The sequence below is a fragment of the Protopterus annectens genome, chromosome 1.part1 (assembly GCF_019279795.1).
Source record: "Protopterus annectens isolate FY-2018-M chromosome 1.part1, PAN1.0, whole genome shotgun sequence".
NCBI classification, from domain to species: Eukaryota; Metazoa; Chordata; order Ceratodontiformes; family Protopteridae; genus Protopterus; species Protopterus annectens.
The window spans coordinates 13,631,344-13,656,572 of NC_056726.1; the positions used below are offsets into that span (position 1 = coordinate 13,631,344).

At 41.8% G+C, this 25,229-nt stretch overlaps 1 protein-coding gene across 1 annotated transcript in view; it reads left to right on the forward strand.

Moving 5' to 3' along the window:
* The window catches only part of DOP1A (DOP1 leucine zipper like protein A), a 2,183,138-nt gene that overhangs the window by 1,625,734 nt on the left and 532,175 nt on the right, over window positions 1–25,229 (forward strand). The gene's annotated exons all lie outside the window — the stretch shown is intronic.

The window sequence follows — 25,229 nt, forward strand, 5'->3', positions numbered from 1 at the left end:
GTGTCTCCTGTGTATCATACTGTTTGACCAGCCTGGAGGGACATCTTGGAAGATGGCAAGGGAATGTATGTTGGTTTTAGGGTCACAATGAATGAACATAAAAAAAAAAACTTCAAATAAGAATATTTTCCACCTAAGTGTTTGTTTGATGCAGAGTATGAGCAGTGTCTTGACAAAGATATTAGTATTTCAAAGAGGTTTTAGTTTAATTATATGGAACTGGGATATGGTTTCTTCTCAACTGCATGTTGATATGGGCCGAGGAGGCATAAGATCAGGAAAGGAGGGAGATTTTTGAAAGGTTGTATAAAGGATATAGGATGGAAGGATACATGGCAAAAGCTACGTGTTAGAATGGAACAGGTGGGCTATATGGTTTTCTATGGCTAGCATAAGTGCTGGTCTAGAGTAGACCGCAGATATGTAAATCTATATACATAGATTCTGTCAGACGGTTTGACTGTGAACTTATGTTTGAGGAGGAAGCTTTAACCCTGTTAAAGCCTATTACATGACTGGAGGTGCTACATAGAATTAATAACATGAAGAGAGGCAACTCACCAAGATTGGATGGTATATCAGTGGAGGTGTGGGTTAGTGATAAGTATACGATAGCAGAGATCTGGGTGAAGATATTTAATGGGTTACTAAAGTGAGAGGAACACCCTCCAGCCTGGAAGGAAGGTGCACTTGCGGTCATTTACAATTAAGGTAAAGACCTGCGGATCCCCTCCTTATATAAACCAATATCAATTCTCAATCATGATTATAAATTTGATGATAATGGCAGTGAGGATGACAGGTCAATTAGAAAGGTATTAACATGGCTTTGTGGGAAGAAGGCATATGTCTTTAAAACCTTATTATTAACTCATGACCAAATGGAGAGAAAAAAGTTAGCCATAGTCTTTCTAGATGTTAAAAAAGCCTTTGATAGAGTGAGGTGACTTTTTTTTGTTTCATGTGCTAAGAGTGAAGGGCTTCCCTATGAAGTAGGTTAATATGTTGGATAGGTTGTATAGATGGTGTAATGTTAAAATAAAAAGAAGAGTTAGGATGTCAGTGAAATTTAATATGGAACAAGGGACTAAGCATGGATGCCCACTTTCCCCTCTGTTATTTGCCTTCTGTTTAGAGCCCCCAACACAGCAAATTTGTGACTCGGACATTGATGGATGTGGTTGACAGTATAGAAAGAAAAAGATAACCTATGCAGATGATGTGTTGCTTACATTAATGAAACCAGACAGAGACATGAAGAAAGTATGGGATGTCTTGTATAGATTTGGTGAAAGAGCAGGATGCAAGATAAATAAATAGAAAGCTCAGGTTTTAAGAGTTAATATGGTGCCATTTGAGCATAGAAACTAGAAGTGAGAGATTAAATACCTAGGCACATTGTTGAAAGATTCAGTCGTTGCTTCTTTGGGAAGAACTTATGGTATTATGCTGGAGAAAGTCAACAGCCAGTGGAATAAATGGAAGGCTATAAAGTATGATTTGGATGAGAAGATAATGCTGAATCAGTTAGTACCCCTCCTCCCGCAGTTTGTTTATCCTGGACAAGTTTTCTTTGAAAACCCTAAGTATGCATACTTGAATAAGGTAAGTCACTTGCTAAGGGATTTTCTTTGGGAAGTCAGGAAAGAGAGGTTTAATTGATGGTTTTAACATTAAGGGAAGAAGAGGGTTTAGGGGTTCCCACGATAAGTGAATATCTCCTAGCATGTAGTATGATGAATATGTAGAAAATCTTAGCCTTCTACTTGTTCTGACTGGAAAACAATAGAAGTCACGCAGACTGTAGAGCTGAGAGAGGGATGTGATTTAATGCAAATACTTCTAAGGGAAAGGCTCTGTGTTACTTGGAATGAAGAAGGACATAAATAGGCTATGGAACATTAAAAATTTAAACAAGTGGAAGGAAGTGATATTGCTTATAGAAGGGACCTGTAACGATAAGGAGAAGCAGACCATTCTATGGAGATGGAGGAAAACTCAGAAAAAGGTAAAATAATGAATATTACATTCAGGGAAAACTAAAGATTGAGCAAATGTACAGGAAGAATTAAATTTTCCAGAGAGAGTGAAATGGATTTATGATCAAGTGGTAGCTCGATGGAAGAGCGTAGCTAAGGGAAATGGGAAGGAGGAGATTATCACTCAGAGGAAATAAATGATAGGTGGGCCTTCTAAGAGACTGATAAAAAGAACATTAAACTTGTGCATAGGGTCAAAAGTTGAGGAGTTACAAAGGTTAGGAGAGAGCTGGGAAAGGGAGTTAGAGGAGGGGATACAGCAGCAACAATGGCAGTGCATAAATCAGCTGCTGAAATGTGTTACAGAAGCCAGAAGGTTTAGGATCTTTGCCTGGCAATGTCTGTTGAAATATTTCTATACTCTGGCTAGGGTGAAAGAAGTCTTCACCGGGGTGTCAGAGGGGTGTTGGAGGTGCTCCACAGGAGAGAAAGAAGTGGATGCATGTCTTTTGGGAATGTACAAAGTTGATGAAATGTATTAGAACTTTTCCATTTGTTATGGGGCTGAAAAAAATCACTTTAAACAGCTTTTTCTTTTAGGATCAGATGAGCAGGTGTCAAAGTCATGCAGCTAGCTTGTGGGAAGCGTAGTGTTGGAGGGGAAGAAGACAATAACAAAAATATGTAAACAGTTGTCTCCTCCAAAGAAGAAGTGAAGAAGATTGAGACTACAGGGGGAAAACACTGAGGATAGGAAGTTGTCAGAAGGCTTTCAGGTGGAAGTGGGAAGTGTGGGAAGGGAATATAGACATTCAGGATAATGGGAGGTAGATATAAATGGAAAATCCTAGACACTCACATTGTGGAAATTGAGGTGGTCACTGATGGGAACTGATTATTTACAGGATATAGAGTTAGGTTACATTTGGAAAGCAGAAGAAAATGTTAAATCCTTTTTTCCTGTTTTCTGAAATAAAAGATAAGTGGAAGGAAAGATCTCAAAATTTAGAACCTTGATGCTGCATTGCTGTGTAGACTTGGCCAAGATGATATGCTTATGTATCATAAGTTGAGACAGTGCTGGGTATGAGTGGGAATAGTTTGTTGTGCTGTAAATACTTTGTGTAAATTCTGTTATCAGAGTTGTTTCATAATTTCTTTTTTTTTTGTATGGGGATTTGGTTGTACCACTTATTAACAGTTGTGGACAATTAAGCAAAGGTGGACTACAATACTACTCTATTAACTTGTGTAGCTTGCATGGGATCTGAATTTGTTGCATTGTTGAAAAATATTAGTACTTTATTTTTTATAAAAAAAAAAAAAAGATGGGGATATAGTAACACTGGTATTGAGCCATGCTCTATTGTATAGGATATGAGAAATAATTTAATAGTGTTTCAAACGAGAGCATTTGCTGGTGAGTAGAATGTGCACCATGCATGTGGAATGCAGAGTTGAAGAGTATTTAGTTGGAATGCTGAATATACAGGATTATGATTGGGTTGCGATCATAACCTACTTATGTGTTCGAAACATGGATGTCAAGAAATTTGTCACAAGGTGATTTTCTTGGCAACCATGTCGAGAACACACAATTTAAGGTTATGATCGGTGACATGATGATTCTTTGTCAGGCATGGAGCTTTATCTGTTACTTGTACTACTAGTTACAGTAAAATACAAAAAAAACCTGTTAAGTATTTTGCTGGCTTTCAAAGCGTAAAGCACTTAGGTTCATAGGTTCATAGATTAGTACTAAGCTAACTGCCCTTGCGAGCCATTTTAAGCCTAGCCAATTATCCCTTGTGAGACTCAAACCCTGCACCTTGTGCCTGCAAGGCAAACACCTTAGCCATTAGGCCACCCTCCCAACCCCAACTTAGTGTTCACTGTCAGAAAGACAGTGTAATGCAGTCCCTTACATTTACACTCAGCTTTCATGCCTCTCAGCTGTCCAGATTTTTTCAGAATGTCCAGGTTATTGCTTCATATTTTTTGTCTGTTCCTCATAAAATCTATGGTTTGGGGCAAACCACTGAAAAATGAAGTCACTTAATAGTGACATAAATTTGCATTTCAGAGTTATCTTTTGGAAAATGCAGGTGAACACACATCCTTTTATTCCAGCTAGAATTTATTGGAGAAAGGGACACCTTATTCTTGCAGACAGCAGGCAAAACAAATCATTTGATGTTGTTAATCTTCTTTCCATTCATCACTGATGGAGTTCAGTTCTGAGCCCTCGGAACTGAGTCTGCCTTTTTACCAAGCTTGCGCCAGCCAGAGACTCTCTTCTCAGAATGCCCTTCTCCCTTTTACCCCAGATCTCATTTGCCACATAGCCATAAAGCACGTTTCAGCCAAGCTCTCAGATAAGTAGAACTTTATTTGATATTTTGTGTGGAAAACTTTTGATATTCCCTCTTTTAGTGAGCGATTAGTATCTCTAATGTTTTTTCTTCTGTCAGACCTTGATCTTTCTTCTCTGCTCTACCCGTTGTTACCATTGGTAAACTTTCAGTACCACTGTTGGTACGGCCTTCTCCCCCTTACCCTTGTGGTATTCCTTTTATACCATAGCTGGTATTTCTCCTTTCTTTCCTTCGTCTGTTAGTGTGTTTTCAGTAGGTCTTTCTGTTTTACTTATACATATCGCTATAGTGATACAACTGTGTTGCTTTTTTGAACTGTGTTTGACATATTAGTACAGACTGGTTAAATTGTTTGCCTGTAGTGTCTTTCTGTCAAGATGTCTGATAAGAAAGGTACTTCAGGGTTTAAGCATTGTGCTTCATGTAATGGCAAGTTACCTAATAGTGATTCTCACGATGTTTGTGTATACTGTTTGGGGTGCCCCAGCTTTCAGTGTAACCTCCTTGTGACATTTATCAGATTTTCAGTCAACACACTCTTAATGAGCGAAAAAATAAACTGCTACTGAAAGAGTTACTTAAGTCTCCCCTTTCAGAGGCCATTTCTGTGATGGAGGTCTCAACCCCTCCTACTAAAGACAAAAAGAGGTCCCACTCTGTTCCCGCCTCACCATTGGGTGATTAGGGTAAGCCTGTGAAATCAAAGGTCCCCAAGTTGTCATCGGAGCATAAATCTGCCTCTACGGCTCCATCTTTGTCTGTTCCGAGCATCTCAAAACCTACAATACCGATGCCAGTTTCGGCACCAATACTGCCTCCGGCACCAATGATACACCTCACTACACCTACTACTACTTTGACATCTGTGGCCACTACGGCTCAGGGCACGCCTTTGATACCTTCGTCAGTTACGATTTTGGAACCTACTGTTTCGGCTCCGAATGCCACTTCGGCACCGAGCTTTTTTCCTACCAAGTTGGATTTGACCCCATTAATCCAGATCTCGAAACTTGAGACTTTGTGCCGGCAGACCTTGCAGCATGGATCCGATACTCCCCTTCCATAGATACATTCCTGGGCCAGATGTATATGTATGTATGTATGTTCCCATTCATTGACTGACCTGACTCTCCATCTGGAGTATCCATTAGATCCATCAGGAGCCTGTCAGAACATGATGTGGTGCATCTTGTGGACCAGCTGTTGGCAGCCAGGGGGATACCCACACTTTCTAAGACCCATCCGCCTGTGGGACTTGGGTTGGTTTCTCCACAGACTCCTTCTTTGACCGTTTCAGTTCCGATGCCTTCTGCTCCAATGTCCTTCTCCGAACCTATCACCTCACTCTGGCTCCAGGTTTGCCCCTTTGGTTTTCAGTTCATGCGGAACCGGTCCTTCCTCAATCTGGAGATTGGGGGGGGTGGGCGCCTCATCTTGCGGCACGTGTATGTTTCCGTTTCCGTCCTTGGTGCCGATAGCCATGTCTGCACCAATTCTGCTTGAGGCTCCACGCGTGGGGGCGGGTTTGTCAGAGTGGGGTGTGACCCTGGTCTTGAGGTTGTCTTTCTCGGTTCCAGGCTCCCATCCCTCTTCGGATGGGCGTGCTTTCCATGCGATGGAGAGGGCTCTCGCTTCTGGAAGCACCCCTTTGACTTCAGAGCCCCAGTTTTTGCCCCCTGAGCTACAGCTGCCACAGACCACCCCCCCCCGGGGCACTGGGCAGAGAAGTGGCAGGACACCTCTGTTCAGGCTACCCACTCTTCCGAGTCCTACTCAGAGACCCCCCACTGAGGAGCCCCCTCAAAAGAGGATGTGCAGTAGGAAGCACATGGACTCAGCCGAGAAGTCTTTCATGGAAGACATTTATTTATTTATTTATTTTATTTTATTTTACATTTGTTAACCGGGCTAGTCTAACTGGATATATTTCCATTTTCAGTAGAGGCCCGGGGAGAAAAGCTCCACATAGGTATAAACACAGTTACATAATATACAAAAAATAAACGTGGAAAGAAAGGGAAAGGAGGGGGGATATGCAAATATACAGGAAGACATCATAGGATTTAATATTCACATAACATAGCATGATAGGATACCTCATTCTCACACAATAAAAATACAGTTTAAACTTATTTCACGATATTTTATAGGAAGGTTATATAGGGAGAGTAAAAGAGAGAAAAGAAATCTACAGAAAAAAGTGAGTAGATGAATAAAATCTATACTTTCAGTGAAAGATAAAGTAACTAAAGGAGGAGAAGGATATTAGAGAGTTAATGCTTATCAAGTGATGGTCATACAGCTAGTAGAAGAAAAGGAGGAGGGAGAGGGAGAGGGAGAGGGAGGAGTAGAGGTGGTTATAGGGAGATTTAGTCGGGGTTACAGCAGGGACATAACCATTGATTTTTAAGGTAGGTTCTGAGTTTTTGTTTGAACAGAATAGGAGTTGGAATAGAAGTAAGTTCAGTAGGAAGTTGATTCCAGTGTTTGCCAAGGGCGTTAGAAAAGAGGGAGTCACCAGCAAGGTTGTTGGATTTAGTTAAAGTTACTAGTAGTTTACTGGAGGAACGAAGTGAGGTCAGGTTAGAGTAGGGGGTCAAAAGTTTGGAAAGTGCAGGAGTGTTATTAGGTTGGTAGAGAGCTCTATGGACAAAGGAGAGTTGGGAAAGAAGCAACATATTTTCTAATTCAAGCCAGTGAAGTTGTTGAAGGTTCATGCAGTGGTGTGTTCTAAATTGATTACCAGTCACAAATCTAGCAATACTATTATATGTGTTAGCCAATTTTGAGAGATTGTTTTTCTTCAGGTTAGTGTAAATTGGTGAGGCGTAGAGAAGGGTTGAAATAAGGTGAGAGTGGGCAAGAGTAGCTTTGGCTGCAGGGGTTAAGAATGTTCTAATTCTGTATAGGGAGCCCAGTTTTCTGTTTACAGTTTTAATGGTATTATTGATGTGACAATCATAGGTAAGGTTGTTGTCAATCATGACACCTAGCAGTTTGGTAGTGGAGTCAGCTGATATGAGGGTACCATTAATAGATGAGATAGAGAAATCTAAAGTGGGGGATCTAGTAGTTGGTTTAAAGAGGAGGAGTTTTGTTTTTTTAGCATTTAAGAGTAGGCAGCGTTTTAAGAACCAGGCTTCTACTGTGTGGAATACATTTTGAGTAATAGTTTGTAGCTCAGGAATGTTTTTAGCTGAGCAAATGAGAGTGGAGTCATCAGCGTATTGTATGCAAGTAGCTTGTGGAATAGCTGATTGTAGGTCATTTATAAAAGGAGAAGAGGAGAGGCCCAAGAATGGAGCCTTGTGGGACACCAAGAGAAATTGGAAGGAGAGAGGAGAGTTTGTTTTCCCAGAGGACTGCCTGTTTCCTGTTAGTGAGATAGGAAGTAAACCAAAGGATAGCTTTAGGTTCTAAAGCAAGAGATTCTAGGATTTTTATGAGGAGGGTGGTTAACCATGTCAAAGGCTTTGGACAGGTCAATAAAGAGTGCAGAGGAAAGAATGTTATTATTGCGGTTTGTGTTTATGAAGTCAGTAAAGGAAAGAAGAGCAGTGGTAGTACTGTGAAAAGGCCTGAAGCCGTGTTGACAGGGAGTTAGAATGTTATTTTTAGTTAAGTAGTTCATTAGTTGGTAGTGGACACATTTTTCCATGATTTTAGCTAGGGGAGATAAGAGTGCTATAGGCCTGTAATTAGAGTATTCATTGGAGTTACCTCCTTTATGTAGGGGTATAATGTGTGAGATCTTCCAGATGTCAGGTATGATACCTTCATTAATTGTTCTATTGATAAGGATGGATATGGGATAGGCTATAACCTTAGCTGCTTTTTGGAGGTATTCAGATGGAAGTTGGTCAGCTGATGGGGTACATGGTTTTAGTTTTTGGATACATCTTTGGATGAAGGTGGTAGAGATAGGTTGTAGCGTGAAGGTAGGTTGAGTAGATGCTGCTTGAGCAGGGATGCTAGAGTTGTCAAAGGAAAGGTGAGAGGCCAGAGAATTGATAGTATTAGTAAAGAAGGAATTGAAAGCATTGGCAGTTTCATGGGAGGAATTTTTTTCGGATCCAGAGGGAGAGGGGGTGGTAGTTTGTCCGGGGTGAAGAAGTCTATTCAAGGTTGTCCAGAATTTTTGGGGATTATTATGATTAATTGTTTGGAGGTTACTATAGTAGTTTTTTTTGTCCGAGATAATAGCTTTTTTAGTACTATTTCTTAAGTGTCTGAAGGTCTGTTGGTCAGAGGGAGATTTACTAGTTCTCCATTTTATCCAGGATTTGTTTCTGAGTAACATTTTGTGCCTTGTTTCCTTAGATAGCCAGGGAGCGGGTTTAGTTTTGACTCTGATAGTTCTTTTTGGTGCATGATTATCTAGGATGGATAGGAATGTGTTATTAAAATATTGAACTGCTTCTTCTAGTGGAAGAATTTGTAGAGGTATCCAGTTGCAGGCATTCAGTTCAATGTTAAATAGGATGGGGTTAAAGTTTTTTGTGCTACGAGATGTTCAGATGGTGGGGGCATTAGTAGCAATATTCTTCTTTCTTATGATATAGGTTAAGTTGTGGTCACTAATGTCATCTGGCAAAGTGCCGGTTTGGTATTGTAGCTGTGGTTTATTAACAAGAATCCAATCTAGTATACTTTCTTTGTTGTTAGGTTTATTAATTCTAGTGGAGGTATTAATAGTCTGAGTAAAGCCATGGAGATTAATATGAGAGACTGGGTTAGTGGTATTAACTGATGACCAGTCAAGGTTGAAGTCTCCAAGTATTACAGTTTCTTGTGGAAAGGTGGATGATGCCCAGCTAAGGAGATTTTCTATAATTATGGAGTTATTTCCAGGAGGAAGATAAGTGTTGATAATATATATGGCTTTATTTGGGTTTAGTTGTAGCTTTGATATAAGGAGTTCGGTTTTGGTGTTCTCTGGGGGAACAAAGGGTACTAGGGTTATATTTAGATCAGTCTTAAATATTAGTGCAATTCCCCCTCCTTTGCGAGTATTGCGGTCTTGTCTTATGATGTTATAGCCTGGTGGGATGATTTCTGTATCCTTGGTAAGGGGTTTTAGCCAGGTTTCTGTTAAACATAGGATGTCGAAAGAGTAATAATCAAGAAGAGAGTGGAGAAGGGTGACTTTGTTGTTTACACTTCTGATATTAAGGTGTCCTATGAGTAAGGAATGAGCATTAAAGGTTGGTAAATGAAGGGAGGAATTTGAGATAATAGGAGTAGCTTCAGAGGAAATAGTAAAGAGTCCTGGGTTAGGATGTATATCGCCATCTACTAGGGTAGAGGGATTGTAGTTTAAGTGTGGCTTACAGGTAATAGGTAACAGGACATAGATTATGATGTTGGTGAAGGGTCCCCATGGTCCCCATGGTCACCTCCTGATGATGTCTCCTTCAGAGACATCCTGGAAATGCAAAAACAGAGAGATGACTGGAAGCCCTCCAACCCTTTGTTTGAAGAGTCCGTGTTCTTGCAGGCTTTCCGCGACAAGCCTTCTACCTCTTGGGTGACCCCCCCGCCTGCCGACAAGCTCATCCAGCTCATTGTACAGTCACTTGTAAGAACCCTGATTCCACTGAGATGATCCCTTGTAGACCTGACAGAATTCTTTCCCCTCCTGAGGAGAATCTGCATTGGCCCAGAGGGTTACCAGTCGACACTGTGGTGGTGGCAGCAGCCACAAAAAAGGACTTTGGTGAGGAAAGTCCCACTGTCCTCTCAGCCAACAGGGAGTCCCAGGCAGTGGACAGACTTGGGAAATTAGTTTTTGCATCAGGGACGTTTGCTATATGGTCACTGAATTATTTGGCACATTTTACGAGGCTCCAGAGGGACTTGATCTCTGAATTCTCTGGGACACTCGCAGGACAGCTGTCTGACAAGGTCAGGGACAAAGTGGCCTCGCAGCTCGCAACCCTGGAATTGGTCTCCAACTCGTCCATGAGGTTGCTATAACATGTGACCAAGTGGCTGCTAAAGCAGTGGGTTCGGGCATTGTCATGAGGCGTCATGCCTGGATTTGCATATGTAACCTCACGGACCTCTTCAAGTCTTCCTTTTTGAATGGTCCCATCGAAGCATCGTCCCTTTTTGGCTTCAAGGTGAAGGACACGCTAGCCAGGTGCGAGCAAGATAGCAAGACCCTGTCTGCCATAGGCCTACGATTTTCTAGCCCTCAACATACCTTCCTCAGGAATCAGAGTAGTGGGAAAATATGTCACAAAAAATCGGAGTCCTTTCCATGACGCACATGGTGATGATACCCCCCAGGGGCAGAGAGGGTAACAATTCCGGAATACGCCCCTGCAGAGGCAGAGGAGGTCCTCGCAACCAAGGCTCCAGGGAGTCCTTTTCTGGACAGCCTTACCAGCACTCCTGGGAAGCAGCCCAATTGCTTACCTCTGGAAACAATCAGGGGTCGTTTTTCTCTGCACCAGACTGCCTGGCAATCCATTACCACTGATCGTTGGATGTAGAGTATAATCACCAGAGGTTACACCATTCTCCTTTCTTGTCAGTCAAATCTCCCAAAAAAGCTTCCCAACAATCCACCCAGTCAAAGGGAAGAAGCAGCTTCAGAGATAAAGCTGTCTCAAAAAGAGTCATCCAACCAGTCCCACCAGACCAACACGGATCTGGATTCTACTCAAGATTCCTTTTGGTGCCAAAACAGACAGGGGACGGGAGACCCATTTTGGATCTCAGCAGCTTAAACAAGTCTGTCACCCAAACCAAATTCCGGATGGTCACGGTTCAGTCCATTCTCCCTTTTTTACGGGAAGGCGATTAGATGTGCTCGATAGATCTCCGGGATGCGTATTACCATATTAAAATGGACAAACGCTCCAGGAGTCTGCATTGCTTTTGGCTAGGGGCCAGGTATTATCAATTTCACGCCCTGCCATTCGGTTTCTCTACAGCCCCCAGAGTGTTTACAAAGTGCATGGCAGTGGTCACAGCTCACTCGACATTGCAAGAATTCCGGGTGTTTCCATATCTGGACAACTGGCTCCTCACCGAGCATCTTCTGGTAACTGCACTGCATTATACTCTCTCTCTCTGGCAAAAATTTTGGGAATAACAATACATTGGGAGAAATCAAATCTTACTCCTACTCAACAAATAGAATTCATTGGAGCAGTGTTCAGTACCAATTCCTGTCTAGTGTCACTCCCAAATCACAGAGTACAGAGACTGAGGCTCCAGCTACGAGTGATACTCTGTCAAACAAAAGTTTTAGCAGGAGAAGTTCTTCAGGCCCTAGGATCCATGGCAGCTTCAATTCCAATAGTGCTCCTAGTGAAGCTACACATGCAAATCCTACAATGGCTCCTCCTTTGTCAGTGGTTCCCGAACTGTCAACTCCTCAGTTACCAGATTCAAATAACCAACTCCTGCAAGCAGGACCTCCTTTGGTGGAGGAGGCCAGACGCAGAACTTTGGAGCCACCCATTTCAGTCTCCTCAGCCCTGGGCCATTGTGAGAATGGATGCTTCCCTGATCGGGTGGGGGGGCCATTTCCAGGGAAAGACGGTCCAAGGCGCATAGTCCACCACAGACCACCTGCATATCAACGTTCCGGAACTGAGAGCTTTAGCTGTTAGCTTTGCAGGCTTTTCATTCAGATGTTCTTCATGTTTCACTGCTCCAGTCATTACATTTGGGTAATCTGCTTGCAGGTTGCCCTCAGCCTGATTAACAAAGTCTTGGTTCCTGTGTCGGTTGCTGTCCCTTCTTCCATGACGTCAGGTCGTTAGGGGTGTAAAACATGCAGCTGACGCCATCACATCAGTCTTTCTTGCCATGTGGTGCCCAAAGCAGAAGCAGTTCTCAAGTGCCGGTCGGCCGACTCCTGAAATTTTTGTTTTCGAGTTTCAGAACCGAAGTCTTCAACTAAAGCTAAGTATCCCGTTGGGGAAACTTTCTTGCGCCTTACCGATGTCAGTAAAAGTTAATAATTGCATTACTTGTGGAAAGCAAATACCTCATAAAGATTTTCATTCGTACTGTATTCCTTGCCTAGGCCCTGACCAGGACATACCTTGCATTCAGTTTTGTGTTTTATTTAATCAGCTCACTATTCGTCGTCGGTATATTTTTGCCTCTAAATATTTCAGTTCTTAGTTTAATTATCCAGAAATGTCAATTAGCCATCCGACTACCGGGATTCCGAAAAAACGCAAAGATAAAGACAGAGACAGGCCGCTGAGGTCCAAAACTGCCGACGACGCTTCTCCTAAGCCTGTTGCCAGTTCGCCAGTACTCAGTGAGGCGCTTTTGCAGCCCCTGATACCCGCTAATTCTGATTCGCAGGCCTCTACTGAGACCCATTCTGAGTCCGGTATGCCGCGAGATGCTTCAACTATGGAACCCATGGATGTCTCTTCCTTGGATGGGTCCGGAGCCGCTGTGCAGGCACCGGCTTCTGGGGGTGTATTCAGGCCTACGGACTTGCATATTAAATTGACTCCTCCTTCATTACTTAATCCTAAATGTCGATCCATATCTAAAAAACCGACGCCCAGGCCACATGCTCCGGCCTCTATGCCTAAAAAACAAATGATAAGAATGGCTGAAGATCTAATAACTCTAATCAGGGGTAGCCAACCCCCCTTCTAAGAGGCCTAGGACTGAGGTTGATTATGAATCTTCTGATAAGGATTCTGTTTTTTCTGACTCTTCTGATGACCTCTATTTGTCCTTACCTACTTATGAGGATTCTGATGCAGAGGACTCTATTCCCTCTGCTGTCCCTCCTGAGGATTTTTCTTTTGGGGAACCCTTACATTCTCTAAGGGAGCATTTCCACTGGGAAAGCCAGGATTACTCTAATTCAAAAAAGAGGCTTAGGTATTTCTGTTTCCTACCTCAGCATAGGCCTTTAGCTATTTCTCCAGTATTGAACACTGTTGATGATGCTTTCTCGGAATCTAGTTTGGCCCAATTCCCTGCCTCCTGCTCCCAGAAAACCTGACATATACTACAGGGTCCCTGAGTCCCACAAGTTCCTTTTCAAAAATCCTATTGCAGATCCAGAGACTATTTCACAGAGGCCCAAGGGCATTAAGGCTTTTACTGCTAAAAATCCTAAACCTTCTGATAGAGACTCCAGGGCGCTGAATAGATGGGGTAAAAAGGTTTACACTTCTGCAACCTTGGCCATTAGGGCTTTAAACTGCCAGTTTCATATGTTAAAATATCAGCAACAAGTTATTGGACTTCTTAAACAGAAAATTATGTTGATTATTGACTGTGTGGAAAATAATTACAGGATTTAATGCACTCTGCCAAACAAGTTGGAAAGCATACTTTGCAATGTGGTTTTGATTCATTAGAGGCCTCTTGTAGGGCTGCTGTTACTGGGTCTGTGCTCAGAAGGCATGCTTGGCTTAAGGAGCAATCTTTGCCTGATCATGTTAAAGCTAAATTGTTGGATGCTCCTTTAAATCAGGACTGCCTGTTTGGCAACAAGGCTGAGGAAGTTCTTAAAAAGATGGAAGATCAAGCTAAATCTATGCAAACTGTTTACAGATTTTTTACAAGTTCAATCTCCTAGATTTAGTAGGTGCTGGTCCTCTAAAAATTGGTCCTTTCCAGCCCCTTCCAGGTCTTCTAAAGCCAAACCCAGACACAGCAAAAACTCCAGGCTTCAGTCCCAGGGGACTCACAGAAATAAGCAGTGGGGGGCCTCCGCTTCCAAGTCTGGGAATAATAAGACTCCCCCCTCCCCATTGTAAACTGTCTCAATGACTTCCTTTTAAAATTTCCAAGCACTTATCATCTGACTGCCCCTTTGGGGGGAAAGATTGCTCTTGATGCAAAGAATTGGGAAATCATTACCCAGGACAAATGGGTTTTAAATATAGTGTCCCAGGGATACAGATTTCATTTCCACACATTGCCAACACCAAGTGGATGGCCGGAGCTACCCCTAAATCAGTGGGCAGAGGCACAAGAACAAGTACTTTTTCTCTTGAGCATGGGGGCTATTCAACTTCTACCAGAAGAGGAAAAGGGACAAGGTTTCTACTCAAGACCTTTCCTGGTACCCAGGAAAGACAATTCATGGCGTCCTATCCTGGACCTGTCTACTCTAAACACCTTTTTGGAGATTCCAAAATTCAAGATGCTGACTCTTCACCAATTACTTCCTATGCTAGGCAAAGATGCCTGGTTGGCAACACTAGATCTAAAAGAAGCATGCCTGCACATCCCAATCAGGGAATCTTGCAGAAGATACCTATGCTTCAAAGCAGGCTACATGCACTATCAGTTCTCTGCACTGCCCTTTGGCTTATCTACTGCGCCCAGGGTATTCACAAAGTGCCTAGCTCCAGTTATTGCATTTTGCAAGCAAAGAAATATTCAAATATACCCATACCTGGACGATTGTCTAATTCAGGCAGAAAGCCAGGACATTTTTTTGAATCATCCGGCCTTTGTAAAAAGGGTTCTAACTTGTCTGGGGGTACACCATAAACGAAAAGAAATCACATCTGGTACCCTGTCAACAAATTATATTCCTGGGAGCAAGCTTGAATACAACTTCCCAGATGGCTTACCTCACGCCAGAAAAGCAAATTCATTTGACAACTTACTTCAAACAAGTGGCCACAAAAACCCTGCTATCTGCAAGACAAATACTGCAAGTCTTGGGGTTCATGGCCTCCTGCATTCTTCTAATTCCATATGCAAGACTACATACAAGGAAACTACAGTGGTATCTAAAAAGCCTATGGTGCCAGCATTCTCAAAACCCAGAAACAATGATTCCTATCATGCCTTGCCTACGCCTAGAGTTCCTTTGGTGGGCAGAGGCCTGCCACCAAAACAAGGGACTACCTTTCACACCACCCCCTGCTGCCCAAACCCTATCAACAGATGCATCAGACTATGCCTGAGGGGCTCACCTGGCAGGGAAGTGCATTCAGGGCAAATGGAACCCAAGTCAAATGCACCTGCATATCAATCAAAAAGAAATGTTAGCTGTACAGAATGCTCTGACAGCCTTCAAGGGCCACATTTTCCCAGGACAACTAATGGTAAAGACGGGCAACACCACTGTTATGTGGTACATAAACAAGCAGGGGGGTACACATTCTTACCCCCTCTGCGGACTAACCATGGCATTGTGGAACAGCCTTGAGCTACCAAGTGCACCTACAAGCTCAATTCCTGCCAGGAAAATTAAATACACTGACAGACAGACTAAGCATAAACCTTATGGACCCACATGAGTGGAAGCTGGAACCAAGGATTTTCAACATGTTGACAAGCAAATGGGGGAGCCCAGATACAGACCCGTTTGCCTCTCCCCAGAGCTACCAATTGGACAAATTTTGCACAAGGACGCCCCACAAACAAGCCTAGAAAGTGGGTGCTCTGTCCTTCAGCTGAAAAAAAATCTATCAGTCTATGCCTTCCCTCCTCTGCCTCTGCCCTCCAAAGTACTACTAAAAGTTAAACAGGACAAACCAAGGATGATTTTGATTGCTCCAGACTGGCCACACCAACACTGGTACCCCCTCCTGCGCATTGTGTCACGGTTATCTCCATGGCACCTGCCTCAGACTCCTTCCCTGCTTTCTCAGCAGGAGAACCAGATTCTGCACCCTCAGCTACCAACACTGAACCTTGCAGCCTGGCTAATTACTTAATCTCTCCTTTACCATCCCTCAGCAAACCTGTGATGGATATCATTTTAGAGGCAAGGAGGCCTAGTACTAGAAAATCGTATACTGAAAAATGCGAAAGATTCAGTGCCTGGAACCAATCTCAAGGGATGAGGACAGCAGTGCCCAATTTACTTCAGATTTTACAATACTTAACTGAGATGCTTCACAAGGGCCTGTCTTTTTCCTCCATTAAAATCCACGCCTCAGCCATTTCAGCTCATTATAACACAGAACCTCCCCTCTTTTCTCATCCACTGCTCAAGCAGTTCCTCAGAGGGGCCAAAAATATGAGACCACCCATGAGAGCTCCAACCCCAGCCTGGGACCTTAATTTTGTCTTGGAGAAGCTCACTCTACCTCCTTTCGAGCCAGCTGCTACTGCAGACTTAAAATTTCTTTCTTAGAAAACAGCTTTCCTTTTAGCAATCACTTCAGCTAGAAGGGTTTCTAAATTACAGGCCCTTATAGCAGTAGAGCCTTTCACCATCTTTCATGCGGACAGGGTGTCACTCAGAACCAATCCATCCTTCATGCCCAAGGTAGTATCCAGTGTGGCACTTAACCAGTCCATTCATTTGCCAACCTTCTTTCCCATTCCACAGAATAAAGGGGAATGGATACTGCATTTCTTAGATGTGCACAGACAACTTAGATTCTACTTGGACAGGACTAAGCCTCAAAGGAAATCTGAACAACTGTTGGTAGCATTTGCTGCAGGGGCAGAGGGGAAGGCTATTTCAAAGCAAATCATTTCTAAATGGGTAAGCCTTTGCATTCATTTCTGCTATAAGCACCATGGAAAACCTATCCCCCAGGGGATCAGACCTCACTCCACCAGGGCTGCATCTACCTCTACAGCCTTTCTCAGAGGCGTCCCTACCAGGGACATCCTAGAAGCTGCTACCCGGATTTCTATACATACTTTCACCAAGCATTATCATTTGCCAATTTTCTTTAAATCCAGAGCTGGCTTTGCCACTGCAGTCTTGCAGGGCCTTATAGCTGGCCGTAGTGCTATCTAAACTCCTCCTCCCAACCATAGCTTTGGGAATCTACCCAAATGTAATGACTGCAACAGTGAAACATGAAGAACATAGTACAGTTGTGTACACTTACCCTAAATGTAGATGTTCTGGTGTATTCACTATTGCAGTCTTGGTTACCCTCCCTCCAGCCCCCTAACTTCTTTTGTCTATACCTCTACTTTCCTTTACTATGCTTAAAAGTCCTTTTGGTGCATTTGCTTTTTTGTTGGAGGTATATTTTTGTACTTTTATGTTTAGTTGCTTCTCATTAGGGGAGACCTGACATCTGGGGCAAGAAAAACTGATGTAATGGCGTCGGCTGCATGTTTTATACTCCTGACGACCTGACATCATGGAAGAAGGGGCAGCAACCGATGCAGAACCCAAGACTTTGTTAATCAGGCCGACTGAGGGCAACCTGCAAGCAGATTAGCTAAATGTAATGACTGCAACAGTGAATGCACATCTACATCTACATTTATGGTAAGTGTACACAACTGTACTTTCTCCCTTCTGGGACAATTGTAATTCAGTCAGACAACATGTCAGTGGTTTGGTATATCAACAAGCATGGAAGAACCAAGTCCTACCCTCTGTGTCAATAGGACATAAGAATTTGGCAGTGGGCGGTAGCTTCTAACCGCTTTCTGACAACAATGCATATCCTGGGGAGCTCCAACGTAATTGCGGACAAATTGAGCAGATGTATCCTTCTGCCTTACGAGTGGTCCCTCAATCCCATGGTGGTGACAGAAATCTTCAGCCACTGGGGCCAGGCTTGATATGTTCTTTTTGCCTTCCCATCGAACAACAAGTGCAGCAACTATTTTGCCCTTTTTCCCCCAGAGGGGGGGAGTCCCCGAGGGTCGCTCTAATCCACGATTGGCCCACAGGACTTTTTTACACTTATCCTCCCATTCCCCTGATTCCACAATTTCTAAAGAAAGCTCTTCATTTGAAATGCAAGGTGATCCTCATAGCTCCATTCTGGCCTTGACAGGTTTGGTTCCTCTTCCTTCGGCCTCACCTAGTATACCCGCCATGGATTCTGGACCCTCTTCCAGATCTGATTACTCACCCCCAAGGATTGAGCCACCCAAATCTGTCCAGTCTCAAGCTGACAGCTTGGTTTCTCTACTTTCATTAGTTGCCATCTTACCTCACCTGTATGAGACATCATTCTGGCCTCTCATAAACCATCCACCAGAAAACTATATCAGGATAAATGGAAAAGGTTCTCCATTTGGTCTAAGGATAACATGCTAGACCTGTATTCAGCTCCAGTGACTGCAGTGCTGCAATACTTAGCTAAGTTTTTTGATAATGGAGCCTCTGCTTCTACCATACGAGTACACCTGGCGGCAATTTCTAATTTCCACAATGGTATAAATGGCACCCCTCTCATCTCTTTACGTCTATGGAAAGCCTTTCTCAAGGGAACCTCTCATATCAGGCCTCCTGTCAGACAGCCTGTGGAACCATGGAACCTCACTTTAGTCCTTCCGGCTTTGACTCAAAACCCTTTGAACCCGCAGCAAAGTGTGACCTAAAGTTTTTGTCCTGGAAATCCTTGTTCTTAGTAGCCATCACGTTAGCCAGACGGGTCTCTGAGCTGCAGGCATTATGTATCAAAAGACCCTGTCTGGTCTTCCATAAAGACAGAGTATCACTTCGGATGAATCCATTCTTCCTTCCCAAAGTTGTTTCTGAATTTTCCATTAACCAGGCCATTGACCTACCAGTGTTCTTTCTGAATTTTTCCAGTAAAGGAGAGTATTGCCTACACTCCTTGGATGTACATAGGCAACTGAGATTTTACCTAGACAGGACCAAACCTATCCGTAAGTCTGATCAGCTTTTCATCTCCTTTTCTGGGCCTAGAATGGGAAATGCTGTTTCCAAGGTTACATTATCAAAATGGCGAAGGGACTGCATACATTGCATCTATTCCCTCATAAAAGAACCTATGCCAGAAGTTAAAGCTCACTCCACTAGATCTATGGCAACATCTGTAGCTTTCCATTCCAGGGCTTCCATGGATGACATTTGCGCAGCAGCCACTTGGGCTAAGCCTCATACCTTTATCAATCATTGCAAATTATACTTGATCTCTAGAGGGAGAACTGCCTTCGGCTCAATGGTACTCAGGAATGTTCTTCCATAAGGGCTGCTTGTGGACTTCAAGGTAGCTTGGGATTCTGTCCCATCAGTGATGAATGGAAAGAAGACTAACAACATCAGATAAAGACGTTATGTCGTACCGTAATGTTCCATCTGTGTTTTTCACCTTCTTTCATTCATCACTTCCTACCCTCTTTCCCCTCCAAAGGCTCCTGGGGGATGCTTTGGGTCCAAGTGGTGTCCTAGGGTATTTGTGCAGAAGTGGCCCCTGCTTTACTTCTCTATCTTGGTAAAAAGGCAGACTCTTTTCCGAGGTCTCAGAACCGAACCCCATCAGTGATGAATGAAAGAAGATGAGCAACACAGATGGAACGTTATGGTAAGACATAACTTCTTTTTGTGTTTTGCTGCTGTCATTTGCTGGTCAGCACAGGCATATTTTGCTGCCTAGCATGAGACCCAACCTTAATAACTTTTGCAGGGGGGTGCTTAACATTTGTAAGGTTGGGCTCATGTTAATTTAACGCTTAACTGGTTTATCTTTTTCTGAATATCGGAGTGCAGTCACTGCACTCAGTACACTACAAATTTATTATGAACCTAAAAAAAAGGTTGCAAGCAGTTAATGAAGCACCCTGGGTTTGCTTCAGTTATTTAAAATGTTGAAACTGGAAACCTGAATATCAGCTATATTATGACTGACATGTTTTGTATAAATTTTTATGCATTTCCAAAAAAATTACTAAAACAGTGTAGACCTTGATTAATAATTTGAAATATGTTAGATATTTGTTAGTTATTTAGACATCATTGGGACTGACAGTATATTTTTCTGCTTATCCAGTGAAATGAATATATTATTTAATTAGGGATGCTAGTATGCCACATTAATACTGTTCACAAATGAATAAACAATTCCCAAATATCCAAGTTGGAGCAGCAGGCCAAACTAATTGTACTCTAATTAAATCCTGTAACAATTTTATATTGAACTCTTTCCTTTGTTGTGTTATAAAATTTTATGCAGCATATCTCCATGAGTGTTTGGGTTAATACTTCAAATGGCACTAGTTTGGTGGGAATTTGATCTGTATTCTGTAGAATCATAAACTGTATGCATTTAAATTCATACAGTATGGAGCTTAACAGTATTCTGTTGATAAGCAAACCAGTAGTTGCATTCAATAATTCATTTAGAAAGTTGTAAAAAGAACTTCAAAATGCTCAAATCAAAGATATACGTCAATGTCCATCAGTTTTAAATGGAGTACAGAATGGTAGATTGTTTCACTGTAAAACCTATTTGGGAAACAGCTGACTGTAGTCAACTCTGAAATTGTTTCCAAGTTGAAAATTAATAGAAGATTTAAAAACAAATCTTCCAACAGCTTTAAACTTAGAAATCCCAACAGTAAATTACCATATAATCCCCAAAGCAGTTCAAGTAATTCTTTGGAGGTAATAATTACTTTTATTGTTTTAACTGTCTCAATAGTAATGTGTGCTATAAACAGGAAAGCTTGAAGTTTTATACTTGAATGTTTAACAAATTTGCTTGTACTTTAAGTTATAGGAATAAAGTCATGACTGTAGCCTAGATGACTTGGAATTGGCATTGGTAGTTGAAAAATGTTGAAGTGATCTTGCTGATGTCATCTTGACAATTCTGGAGTAAGGTGGCTCTAATCTTCATGCATTGCTGTCATCTGGTAGTGACTTGTGGAAAAAAAAAAGCAGCATTTGGGACTAAGTTCTGCACCTGTCCTGCTAGGTGCTATAGCTGGGTCTGTTCAAGATGAGTGGTTCCAAGTCACAAACTTGAGTGATTTCTTAGTCTCTCTTTCCCGCTCTCTCTCTCTTTCCTTGTCTCTCCCAGTTAATTGTCAGTGACATACACTGGTCGCGTCTTCTTTGTCTGTTGTCTTATGAAGCCTTTGTCTTGTCCGCCCCCCTACTTGCAGATGATTATGATCCAGTACATCCCTGGTGGATTGTTTGCAAGGAATACCCAGGGAGGGAAACTGTATCCTAGAGCTCAGAAAGTGTACATAGCTGTACAGGCTTTTTATAGTCTGGAAGATTTATGAATCAGACTAACATGAGGTAACACTGTTGTGTGAATAAGCAAGGTGCTTCTAAATCCTGATTCCTATGCAAGCAGGATTGCTGTTTGGAATCTTAGCAGGAGGTGTTATTTTTGTTAGCTAGGCTTCTTGCAGGGCTGCTCAGTGTTGTATCCGACTCACTAAATCGCTGCATATTGCTGGGAGGTTAATGGTGACTGCTGAAAGATTTTGCTAATGAACGCTTTCTAAGACTGGATATTCTAGAGGTGGGTATTTTAGCAACAGGTGCAGACTCTTTCAGACTTCAAATAAAGCCTGGACATGGAACATTCTCTCTATGCATAGCCTTTGCCTTGTAAAATGGGACTCATCTGTGGTTTTACTTGAATGTTCTTATGGTCCTTGTGAAGTAGAAGCGAGAGAGAGGATGTCCCAGGAAGTTCTTTATAACCCACTCAGGCCCAAATATCCTAGCTTCTCCTTTTGCAACAGATGTTGGGCCAGCTGTCTGACATTTTTGGAAAGGTACAGTCTTCTTTTCTAGAAAGAGAGTCTCCGGTTGCATCCAACCTCCTCCTTTTATGTCTACCTGTCTAGCTTTAGGAGAGGTTTGGAGTCTCTAACTCTCTCTTTTAGTTTTGTTTTGTCAGTCCAGAAACAGGCTTCTGGGACAGTTTATGCAGCAAAGATTTACACTTGGGTTAACTTTGAAGGGACTTGGAAGGACCCCCATTTTATTTCCTTTAGCCAATGTCTCTGAACTATTTACTCCTCCTTTCTGAAATTGGCCTAAAGTACTTCTCAGTCATGGCTATCTTGCTGGCTACCTGAGCCTTTCATGAGAATTAAGAGGATTATTATGGGTCTATATCAGGTAATCGACCGCTTAATTGAGCAAATCACTATTTGTCAAAATGACTTGAGCAAAAGCTCAATTAAGTGAACGATTATTTAAGCGAATGTTTACCATGGAAAGGACATGGTTGGCCATCTTCAGGAATTTGCCCTTTTCCTCACTATAGTGCGACCTTGGAGTTGGTATATTCAGTTAGGGGGGTGGGGGGCACACCCCACATTGGGGGTTTGTGGGGGTGAAGCCCCCCACTTTGCAGAGTTTTTAATTTTGTTTTGTTTGTTACAGTTAGAGGGTGGGGAACTGTTTTTGTTTCCCTAGGAAACTTTTCGTTTAACTGATCGTTCCCTTAACTGAGCTTTCGCTTAAGCCAATTCGACATATAGTGATTCACTCAATTAAGCATTCAATTAAATGATATAGACCCAATTATTACTTGACCCACTTTGATGTAATGGGACTTAGAAGAGATCCCATTCCTAAATGTGACTTCATCATCATACTGAGATTCTGATACATAGCCCTTTGGAATTTTGACTTCCTCAGATGTTTGTTCTGAAAGACTCTTTCCTATTGGTGGTCACTCAAGCCAGAAGAACTTTCTATGCATAATTGTAGAGTTGGAGTTTCTTAGGACTAGTCTTAGTCTTCCACTGACTTGTATAAGAGTTCACTTAATAGTAAACCATTCACATGCTGGCTTGTGTTCCAGATTTTTCCAGCCACATTGAAACTGTCCTTAGTAAACCAAGCAGTCATTTGTGTCTTTTGACCAGGGTAGAAAGGCCAAATTATTGGCTAAATAGACTGTATTTCTTTAGCTGTCCTAGTGTAGAGCCTTCTACTGCTGCAGTGGGGTAAGGTGATTCCAAGTCTGAAAAAAAAATCTTCATTCTGCCTGGAGTACAAGTGCTTTCACTGCTTGTTTCAGCAATGGCTGCATGAAAGAGATTTCTGAGACTGTTATGTGGTCCACACCACAAATACCTGTGCTAAGTACTGCAGCTTAGATGCACAGTCTTAAGTCCAGAACAGAGTTTACTAGAACTGTCCTTCAGTGCATGTCTGGCTGAGTGCTTATTTTCTGTTTGTTACTTAAATCTTAACAGAAGATCTGAAATTGCAAAACAAACCTACTAACAACCTTTCTGTTATATACTTCACGAAATTGCCTGTAAGTTTTATTTGAGCAGCTGCCATGTAACCATTACACTACATGCCGAAACCTGAATCTTCTCCAATCCAGGAGTAGGGAGTCATTTGAGAGGATGATACTTTGTTTGCCTCGTTTTCTTTTTTTGGTTGCCATTACTGCTTTGTAGCCTGTTAAAGTAAGATATTACTGATGCAGGTATGACTTCACTTGTTGCTTTTGAAAAGATGCCCTCTTCATTGTGAGTCTTTTTGTCACCTTCTTACCCATTAACATTTGGAGCTCCTGCAGGTTTTTGCACATTTAAGGTATCATTATTTGAGAAAAGTATTCATCTGTTTTTTTTAATACTGCTTCAGTTTGGATGATATCTCCACTTGTAAGCCATATGTCATTGAAAGATGGTGTCAACAATTGGTGGCTGCTACCCTGTACCTCCCCGATTGTCTGTTGATGCTGATGTGGGCCCAATAGGTTGTACCTTATGAATGTGAATATTAAAATATAAAAGAAATGCAGTTTGAGGACACAGGAAGGAGAGAGTTAGCATAATGGTTAAGGTCTTTACCTCACAGGTACAGTGTACAAAGTTTGATTCTGACATTTTGTTATTGGGCAGGCTTGTAATAGTCTGAAGACTGATTGCGTAGTATTTACTTATGAGCCTGTATGTAGTGCCAACATTAATTTGTAGCAGAAGCACAGTGCATGTTCTGTTTGCAGATGCTGTAGAGTAATAGTGAAAGAAATATTAGCTAACTTTGAGTGCAAACATCTTATAACCACTCTTTAAGACATACCCTGGAGATTTCTAAGAGTTTGATTTTTGGCTTTTTATTGAATGCTTATTTTATTATATATTTTTTATATATAATGGATTCTGTATAATATTAACTATTATTTTAGCTGAGTTAAACTTTATATATAGGCTAATCCTATTTTGTTATCAAAATTAATAGCTGAGTTTACAGCACCATGCAGCTAACTTATTTTAATAGTAAGACATGCAGTTGATTTTCAAAATGTTTTATTTCTAGCATTAAGAATAGGTTATTTCCTGCCTTACTTGATTTATAGCCATATATTAGGTTTTGGTCGCTTTAATTTTTAGTATATATTTTTTAAATTTTGTATGTGTTTTAGGAAACAAACGATGTTATTTATCATCATAACAGATGATTTATATAACAGGTAAAATATGAGAATTATGTCATATGTCTTAGGGCTGGAACGTTCCATATTTATATACAATGGAGCTCTTTGTTTATTTGTTCAGTTAGCCTCGCCATGGTAATTCCCATGGCAGTGTGATTTCCATCTAAATTTTATAGTAACATCCTGTTCAACTTACTGCTTGATTGAATAATAGAAGCTTAATTGTATAATTTTCCCGCCTTCTGGGATATTTAAGTTCATCAGCTCTATATGGTTATTTGTCTGGAGAAGCGTAGAGGTTTCTACGCGAAAGCGCTCATTTCTCTTTTCTTGTGAATAAAGATTCTTATGGAAAATAATTGAATCAGCTGAATATTTTCATCGTGGAGAGACTACCTGTTTCTGTTTTCACCAGTTGTTTTTTTATCTTGACTGGTAGCCTCCTTGGTATTACAGCTACAGTTTTTTACGTACTTCTAAGAGTCATTGCTTGCCATGGGAGAAGTTTGCATAATAGGTTTGTTCTCTTGTAACTGTCACATAAGCTGGCAGGTTGGTCCAGGGCCAAGTGAAGGCCTTGAAGAGTCTGAGGTGTGTTTCTCCCCTTAGAACAGAGTGGTTTAGGATTAGTATATTTGAATGAATACTTAGAGCCAACAGTTAAAGCTTGTATACATAACACAAGCAGAAGATTAAGAAAATTACAAAACAAAATGGGAAAAATAATGTTGAAACAGGGTATGGGGAAATGAAATAAGAAGAGAGTAGGATTTTATAGGTTCATAGGTTCATAGGTTTATACTAGG